Source organism: Bubalus kerabau, chromosome 10 (genome assembly GCF_029407905.1).
Source record: "Bubalus kerabau isolate K-KA32 ecotype Philippines breed swamp buffalo chromosome 10, PCC_UOA_SB_1v2, whole genome shotgun sequence".
In the NCBI taxonomy this organism is placed as follows: Eukaryota; Metazoa; Chordata; class Mammalia; order Artiodactyla; family Bovidae; genus Bubalus; species Bubalus kerabau.
Genome location: NC_073633.1, coordinates 43,945,690 through 43,951,913, shown reverse-complemented (window position 1 = coordinate 43,951,913; position 6,224 = coordinate 43,945,690). Strand labels below are relative to the sequence as shown.

Sequence of the window (6,224 nt, the reverse complement as noted above, 5' to 3'; positions counted from 1 at the left end):
CATGACCACTGGAAAAACCATAGCCTTGACTAGACAGGCCTTTGTTGGCAAAGTAATGTCTCTGATTTTTAATATGCTATCTAGGTTGGTCATAACTTTCCTTCCAAGGAGTAAGCATCTTTTAATTTCATGGCTAAGGCTTAAATGTAAGGTCAGAAAACATAAAGCCTTTAGAGGAAACCATGGGCAGTATACTCTTTGACATAAATCACAGCAAGATCCTCTTTGGCCAACCTCCTAGATTAATGGAAATAAAAACAAAAATAAACAAATGGGACCTAATGAAACTTAAAAACTTTTGCACAGCAAAGGAAACAATAAACAAGACTAAAAGACAACCCTCAGAATGGGATAAAATAATTGCAAATGAAGCAACTGACAAAGGATTAATCTCCAAAATATATAAGCAGCACATACAGCTCAATATCAGAAAAACAAATAGCCCAATTAAAAAATGGGCAGAAGACCAAAACAGATATTTCTCCAAAGAAGACATACAGATGGTCAACAAACACATGAGAAAATGCTCAACATTGTTCATTATTAGAGAAATGCAAATCAAAGCTACATTGAGGTATTACCACACACCAGTCAGAATGACCATTATCAAAAAAATCTACCTACACTCCCTGACCTATACAGGCCTCTGCTATGGGGGTGATGGCCAGTCCTTGTGTCTGAGTGATTCCCTGGGCCCAGCAAAGGGACCAAGTTTCCAGGTCAGCAACATTGGATGCCTTCCCTCTTCCTCTGGGAGTGGTGGGTTGGCATGAGGTGGGGTAGAAACCCAACCTGGCCTGAGGCTCACTCTGGAAATTGTGGGGAAAGGGAAGGGAGGCACTGCCTTAGCTAACACCGTTGAAGTTTCTGATCTTAAAAGTCTCCACTGAATATTCTTCTCCCAGAGCCTTGAAGACAAGGGGTAACATCCCAAAATACAGACTCATTTTCCACTCTACCTTCATTGGCCGAGCAGCTGCCAAGAACAAAGGTTGCATCTCCCGATACCTGGCAAACAAATGCAGTATTGCCTCACGAATAGATTGCTTCTCTGAGGTGCCCACCAGTGTTTTTGGGGAGAAGCTTCGAGAACAAGTTGAGGAGCGGCTGTCCTTCTATGAGACTGGAGAAATCCCCCGAAAGAATCTGGATGTCATGAAGGAGGCAATGGTTCAGGCAGAGGAAGCGGCTGCTGAGATTACTAGGAAGCTCGAGAAACAGGAGAAGAAACGCTTGAAGAAGGAAAAGAAAAGGCTGGCTGCGATTGCCCTGTCTTCTTCAGAAAATAGCAGTGCCCCGGAGGAGTGTGAGGAGACAAGTGAAAGACCCAAAAAGAAGAAAAAGCAAAAGCCTCAGGAGGTTCTTCAGGAGAATGGAATGGAAGGCCCTTCTGTCTCTTTTTCCAAACCCAAGAAAAAGAAATCTTTTTCCAAGGAAGAGCTAGTTAGTAGTGATCTTGAAGAGACAGCTGGTACTGGAAGTCTTCCCAAGAGGAAGAAATCTTTTCCCAAAGAGGAGCCAGTTACTGACCCTGATGAATCAGAAAACAAGAGGGTCACCAAGAAAAAGTGGAAATTGTCTTCCAAGGAGGAGCCACTCAGCAGTGGACCTGAAGAGGCTGCTGCCAGCAAGAGCAGTGGCTCCAAAAAAAAAAAGAAAATCTCTGAAAGCTATCGGAAAAGGAAAGTTAGAATGGACCCTAGTGGGGCATAACTTAACACAGGTATTCCCCATCCCATTCCCTAGAGCCGAATAAAAATAAAAACAAAACAAACAAACAACAACAAAAATCTACCTACAATAAATGCTGGAAAGAGTGTAGATAAAGGGAACCTTCTTGCACAATTGGTAGGAATGTAAATTGATGCAATCACTATGGACAACAGTACGGAGATTCCTTAAGAAACTAGGAATAAAAACTACCAAAAGACCCAGCAATCCCACTACTGGGCATGCTGCTGCTAAGTCACTTCAGTCGTGTCCGACTCTGTGTGACCCCATGGACAGCAGCCTACCAGACTCCCCCGTCCCTGGGATTCTCCAGGCAAGAACACTGGAGTGGGTTGCCATTTCCTTCTCCAATGCATGAAAGTGAAAAGTGAAAGTGAAGTCGCTCAGTCATATCTGACTCTTGGTGACCCCATAGACTGCAGCCTACCAGGCTCCTCCATCCACGGGATTTTCCAGGCAAGAGTACTGGAGTGGGGCGCCACTGCCTTCTCTGACTACTGGGCATATACCTGAAAAAAACATAATTGAAAAAGATGTATGTACTCCAGTGTTCATTGCAGCACTATTTACAATAACTAGGACATGGAAGCTACCTAGATGTCTGTCAACAGATAAATGGATAAATAAGGTGTGGTACATATATACAGTGGAGTATTACTCAGCCATAGACAAAAAATGAATTTGAGTCAATTCTAGTGAGGTGAATGAACCTAGAGCCTGTAATACAGAGTGAAGCATGTCAGGAAGAGAACCAAATATTATATAGTATCACATATATATGGAATGTAAAGAAATGGTACTGATGAACCTATTCACAGGGCAGAAATAGAGACGCTGACACAGAATACAGACTTGTGGACACAGTGTGGGAAAGAGAGGGTGGGATGAATTTGAGAGAGTAGCATTGAAACAACATACATTACCAAATGTAAAATAGCTAGCTAGTGGAAAGTTGCTATATAATACGGAGTATGCAACCCACTACTCTGTAACAACCTAGAGGGATGGAAGGGAGTTTCAGGAGGAATGGCACATATGTATGCCTATGGCTGATTCATGCTATTGGATGGCAGAAACCAATACAACATCATAAAGCAATTATCCCCCAATGAAAAAAAAATTTAAAGATCTAAGTTGTCACATAAATATAATATAATTTTATGTGAAAAAATAAATCAGGGAAGGAAAATAGGAAATGCTTGGTGAGAACAGTGTATAAATTTAAGTGAGATGTGAAGACTTATTGAGAGAGATGGTCTCTAACATCACAATATATTCATTTACTACTCATGTATTCATTTGCTCAACCCTACTTTACTTTTGTTTTATTTTGAAGAAAAAAAAGCTTCAGAATAAGTCAAAGAATAGTAAAATGAATAATCTCATAGTTTTCACCTGGAGTCCTCAATTATTAACATTTTGACACATTTGCTTTCTTGTAAAACTGTTTTTGCTTTGTTTGTTGGTATAGGATATCTTATGTTTCATTATCGCCTGCTTCACTAAAGAGTTTTAGTTGCTTTAAACAATAATGATTTATTATTTCACATGACTCTGTAGTCTGAGATTTAGGCAAGTTCAACTGGTTTTTCTATTTGGTGTACATGACACTAGCTGAGTTCACTCACGGCTGCATTCGGATGAGAGTTAACTGAGACAAGAATATCCAAAATGACCTCTCACTTCACAGGACCTTTCTCCATGTGGTCATCAATCACTTGGGAGTGTAGCCTGAATTTCTTAAAATATAGAAGTTGGGATCCAAGAGCAAAGGCTGAAGGTTCTTGGATGAGGAAACTTAAACTCAAGCCAAAAACCTTGCCTGGGAATGGATACTGTCTTGCTTCTGCTCTGCTGCAGTCTATTGTCAGAGCAATTCACAAGGCTGGCCTACGTTCAGGGACTAGGGAATAAACTTCGCTTCATAATGGAAGGAGAGGGAAAGAATTTGTGGCCATTTCAATTCTATTATATCAAGGATCAGTCATTGCATTAAGTTGTTGCTTTGCTGTAAGCAACTTTAATTTAGAACAGCTTTTTTTTTTTCATTTTTAGACAATATATTTCAATCAACTGTATTCACTATTCTTTGTGATGCTCAAATGATCTCACAATTGGCTAGTAGGTCCTTCCTTGACTTCTATGTGCATTAAACATATATTGACTTCTATGTTCATTAAATATAGGGTTTAATATATGTTCATTCATTAGAAGGACTGATTTTGTCATTGGAAGGGCTGACGCTGAAGCTCCAATATTTTGGCCACCTGATGTGAAGAGCTGACTCCTTGGGAAAGACCCTGATGCTGGGAAAGATTGAAAGCAGGAGGAAAAGGGGGCAACAGAGGATGAGATGGTTGGATGGCATCACCAACTCAATGGACATGAGTTTGCTGAAACTCTCAGCAAACTTTGGGAGATAGCAAAGGACAGGGAAGCCTGGTGTGCTGCAGTCCATGGAGTCACAAAGAGTTGGACACAACTTAGCAAATGAACTGAATTAAATATATGTAATTTATAAATTCTAAAAAAGATGTTCTGCACATGCCATGCATTGTTTTCTTATTCTTTTTAAAGTGTTGAACACACACAGAATAGCTTTTCACAATATTATCTTCTTTTCATTTGTAGACAAAGACAATGTCAAAGTTTTTATATGTTTGGGGGAAAAAAGAACAAATAATAGTGTTGAACACACACAGAACAGCTTTTCACAATATTGCCTTCTTTTCATTTATAGACAAAGACAATGCCAAAGTTTTTATATGTATGGGGGGAAAAAAAGAACAAATAATAGATGTCTTTAATCTAGTTAGGAATGTAGAAAAATAATTCTCCAGGAAGAAGATATGACCTGAGTTCAGAAGGATAAGTCAACCTTAATTAGGAAGAAAGGGGATGAAAAAGCACTCCAAATAGAATGTTCCAAACATGGATTCCCTGGTAGCTCAGGTGGTGAAGAATCCGCCTGCAATGCAGGAGACTCTGGTTTGATTCCTGAGTTAGGAAGATCCGCTGGAAAAGGGATAGGTTACCCACTCCAACATTCTTGGGCTTCCCTGGTGACTCAGTGGTAACGAATCCACCTGCCATGTGGGAGACCTGGGTTCAATACCCGGGTTGGGAAGATCCCCTGGAGAAGGGAACGTACCCACTCCAGTATTCTTTCCTGGAGTATTCCTTGGACAGAGAAGCCTGGCAGGCTACAGTCCATGGGGTCACAAAGTGTCACACAAAACTGAGCAATTTTCACTTCACTTTAAACATATAAAAATGTTTGGGGGTGAAAATAACAGGGTATATGGATAAGATTTAGACAAAGTTGGTATAACTACAGAAAGAACTGAGGTTTGAAAGAGAAGTAGGGCCTAGTCAATGCAAGGCTTCCGGGACATGTTGAAGATTGTCATCCTAAGGATGACATAGGAGGCATTTCAGAGTCCTACACGAAAGACTGGAATATTTTAGCTAAGGTGGCAGAGTCAGACAAAAGTAACAGATCTGAGATGTAAACAAAATTCATCTAGTGAATTGACCACAGACTAAATTAAAGAGGTTAATAGGTCACAGTTAAGCTATCTTAGCATGTCCCAGAGGGATGTTCTAAAGTTCTTTTCCAAACTGCCACCATCTTCATATTCCACCACTTCCTTTCTGCCACATATGTTCCATTCACATGGAACGATTAGTTTGGCCACCTCATGCGAAGAGTTGACTCACTGGAAAAGACTCTGATGCTGGGAGGGATTGGGGGCAGGAGGAGAAGGGGATGACAGAGGATGAGATGGCTGGATGGCATCACTGACTCGATGGACATGAGTCTGAGTGAACTCCGGGAGTTGGTGATGGACAGGGAGGCGTGGCATGCTGTGATTCATGGGGTCGCAAAGAGTTGGACACGACTGAGCGACTGAACTGAACTGAACTGAACTGAAACATGGTTCACTCTAACATATCTGCTTTTTGCCTTACACTGTTTATACACTTTTGCTCAAGATTTACTAGCTTAAATTTTACCTCTTCTGTGAGTTTATTTAAATTTTATTTATATAGATTTATTTGTTCTCAAGAACACCATCGAAAACTTTTCTGATGTATGGCAAAACCAATACAATATTTTAAAGTAATTAGCCTCCAATTAAAATAAATAAATTTAAATTTTAAAAAAAAAGAAAATTTTTCTGTGCCTTACTGAACTGTGTCCTGTCAAATTTCATATGTTGAAGCCCTAACTCCCCAGTGTCTTAAAAAGTGACTGTGTTTGCCAACAGGGACTTTATATAATTAATTAAGTTTAAATGAGGTAATCAGGATGGGACCCTAATCCAATTGGCCTAGTTTCCTTAAAAGACACAACAGGGATGCACATTCAGAGAGGAAAGTTCATGGGAAGACAAAGGAAAGAAGACAGCCATTGCAAGTCAAGATGAGAGACTTCAGGAGAAACCGAACTTGCTGACACCTTGATCTTGGACTTCTAGTGTCTAGAACTG

General features: G+C 40.2%; 1 non-coding gene across 1 annotated transcript; it reads left to right on the top strand.

Annotated features, from left to right (window-relative positions):
* The first annotated feature begins 604 nt into the window (after positions 1-604).
* Positions 605-687, top strand: LOC129622185 (small nucleolar RNA SNORD86). The gene has a single exon (XR_008699862.1). It is a non-coding gene; the product is annotated as a small nucleolar RNA SNORD86 (small nucleolar RNA).
* The last annotated feature ends 5,537 nt before the right edge of the window (positions 688-6,224 follow it).